Raw genomic sequence first — 3,272 nt, forward strand, 5'->3', positions numbered from 1 at the left:
GTTTTTGCACGCACAGGTAGAGAAAGCTGGAGGAAGGTAGGTTCTTACCCTGTCGGTCAGTCTCCTGGGCCCCTGTCTGCAGGGTCTACTGAGACAAGGGTGGTAGAGTTCTCCTCTTTTCTAGAATTAGATTAGCAGGAGGAAGTGGAGGGCCGGCTCCGTGCAGCCTTTGAATTGTAAAAACTTCTAAGTTGTTAAAGAGCTCACAACTTAAACTACCTTAATTGGTATGCAGAAGCCCCCAAAGGCTTCAAAGTTCCAAAACATCTTCACTGAAGGATTTGTTGTAGAACGCGAGTGAAAGTAGTTGTATGGAAGCTCCTAAGAGGCCAACCAGCCCTTTAAGACAGCTCCTCCGTCCCCGCCTCCAGGTACTGCAGCCTGCCTGAACTGCCTTCTACCGCAAAGACTCCGCGGCTACCTCTAGAAGTGGGACTGGCCGAGGCTGTAGAGGAGCCTCTTCAGGTCAGAGGTGAGCCCAGGGCCATCGTTAAAGACTTTCTTAAGACCAGGGAGGAACCTTAAGTTTCAGTAAGTGGTTTGCCAAGACAGGAGGCCAGCCGGTCTGACCACACTGACCACAGCTGATATGCAGAGCCTGATAGCATTCTTTTTTTCCTTTTCCCCCTGAAGCTAAATGAGGGAAAGTAAAACATCCCAATGTAGGTAGATGGCTGTGTCAGTCCTTAGGTCTTGATGCAGGAAAACGGATGTGGGGCGTGAGCAGGGCCAAGTCCCACGTCTCAGCTGAGCCCCTGGGACGTGCCCCGCCAAGTGTGGGTCCTGGGCTTCGCGCAGCATAGAATTCAAGCGCGAGCCACAGTTGAGTAAAGGTAGATTTGTTTAGAGAGACACACACAGTGTAAGGCCAGAGAAAGGCCAGAAAAGAGGTGCGGGAATCGGGTGCTCAGGTTAGAGTCAAAGTAGGCACACACTCCATAGACAGAGTGCGGGCGTCTCCAAAGGGGAGGCAGAGCGCCAAGGGCCGCTCGGCGTGGTGGTGTCACTTTTTATGGGCTGAGTAGCTTCACACGCCTACAGGTGGGATCAATCCAGCTGCCCTGGGGGAGGGGCTGGGATACCCAGGGACTGGGCCACCGCCCATTCATGGGCCTTCTGTGGTCATCCTTAGGGCCATCATGGTGCCTGCGGGCGTGTTATTCCATCCCACTGTTACAATGAGCACATAATGAAGCTCAAGTTCTACTAGAAGTCAAACCTCTTAATCCTCCAGGCCAACTGGGAGTTGAATCTTCCACCATTTTGGTGTTAAATTGGTGTCATTCCTTGAATGGCTCTGCCCTGCCCTCTTCCATCCTGTCTCAAAACTGCCAACTTAAATGAAGGGAATTCACTGAATATCCAGACCACTTCCAAGTAAGACATTGGAATGTTAATTGCTAAAAAAGCCTCAGTCTTGCTACTTTTGCTTCTTATTAGAGAAAAACTAAATACACGTGGGTTCATTGGACATGAACTGCACCCCACTGAGGAAAGCAATTAGGTTACAGTGTGTGCTCACACAGTGCGTGTGAGCTGCTTACAATGCAATGACCATAGACACAACATATTTTTAAGCTTAATCTTCATTGTTAGCATTTTCTCTACAAGTCTAGACAGTCAAGACAACAGTCGGGCCCTGGCGTGTAGCACTGGCCATTGTCCATGACGTAAACACTCCCACCTCTGCTGAGCCCAAGCTGCCAGTGTGACGCCAATGAGAGCGGAGTGGGGGTGAGAAGGGCAGGAGTACCGAGTTACAGAGCATCTCCACCATCCCATTCAGTTATAGTAGACAGAAATAAAGAAATGGGCAACACTGAAACGTGGCAGAACACCTTGTAAAAAGCGTAGAAAAATAAATACAGTAGAATGAAGTTAAACTTTTCATAATGGCGATATTTAATGACAAGCTTATAAAATTCCTGAAAGTTGAACAACTGGCTCTTGCAAGCCTGGTAATTTGGCCCCAGCACACAGCCCTGGGACGGTAACTCGTGCAGTTCCCTAGAGAACCTTCTGGCAGCCCTCTGTAACTCTACCTGGGTGCCCTTTGGCCAACACCCCTCCTCTGGGGCACACACCTCCCAGACCCAGACCCCTCTAGTTCTAGACGGACTGGAATGAGGGTCCTCTTTGTAGATGTCTGTAGGGGGTGGCAACTAGGAGCATGTGAGGGTCTCCTCCCAGGGGAATGGAAAGCTACCATGTGGTGCAAGATCTCTGTCCAGTGAAGACACCCACATACTCGTAACAACACTCTACTCTGTCAAGGACGCACCCATCAGGACACATCCTCAGCACGTTATAGCAGGGGGTGGGGTGCTGGGGGAGAGAAGTGAGCCAAGGGATGGGTGGTGGAAGGAAGAAAAACTGACTCAAGTAAAATAAAACCAGAGCTGGGCCTCGCCCCAGTGAGGAGAGCAGGCCTTGATCTGAAGGGTCTGGGTGGCTGACCTCTGCAAGGACCAGGTGCACAGAGAAGGGTGAGGCAGTGGGTGCTTCCTGACCCTCTCCCCTCAGTGGTCTCAAAGAGGCGGAAAGGATGGAGCCTGTGGTCCTGATGGGCAGGGGGTGAGGTCTGAAGAGGAGCTTTAGACACAGGGACTCTTCCCGGAGATGATGAGGTCCAGGCTGTGACCGTGGCGGGGCAGAGGTAAGGGATACATGGCAGGGAGGTGAGGAACCAGGAGGCTGGGGCTGGCGGCCCCTCCTGAGCCTCTGACTTGCTCCCTGTGCAGTCACCCTTCCTCCTGCTCACTGTATGCAGCCTCTTCAAACAGCTGCAGTGTCCCCTCCCGCAGGGGCCCTGGCCATGCCGTGATGAACAAGTCCGTACTCAGGGGCACCTCTAAGCTTGCTGTCCTGGCCCAGGAGAGGCCCAGCCCTGACTCTGGGCACCAGAACAGACACTGCTAGAGGCAGGCAAGGAAGCTGGCCTGGTGGGGAAAAGGGGGTTGGTTGGCCAGGGCGGGAGGACCCCCTCTAGGCAGAGAGGCTCTCAGCTTCTGTGCCTTCCTTGGTTATGCCCGAGGCTGGCTGGAGCCTGTGGGTGGTAAGAACCCCCTAAAGCAGGGCTCACTTCCTTCCAAGGGGTGCCTGACGGCTCACCTCCGCTTTGGGCCCCGGGAAAGGTAGGTGCGGCTGTCAGGCACAGGCCGCAGGAAGGCCGTCCGCAGCGGACCCCGAGGACGCGGAGCAGCTACAGGCACAGTCAGTCCGTTGGGACAGCGGCCTGGCAAACGGCAAAAGCAGCGGCACTGGGGACCAGA

The sequence above is a fragment of the Camelus bactrianus genome, chromosome 2 (genome assembly GCF_048773025.1).
Source record: "Camelus bactrianus isolate YW-2024 breed Bactrian camel chromosome 2, ASM4877302v1, whole genome shotgun sequence".
Taxonomy (NCBI): domain Eukaryota; kingdom Metazoa; phylum Chordata; class Mammalia; order Artiodactyla; family Camelidae; genus Camelus; species Camelus bactrianus.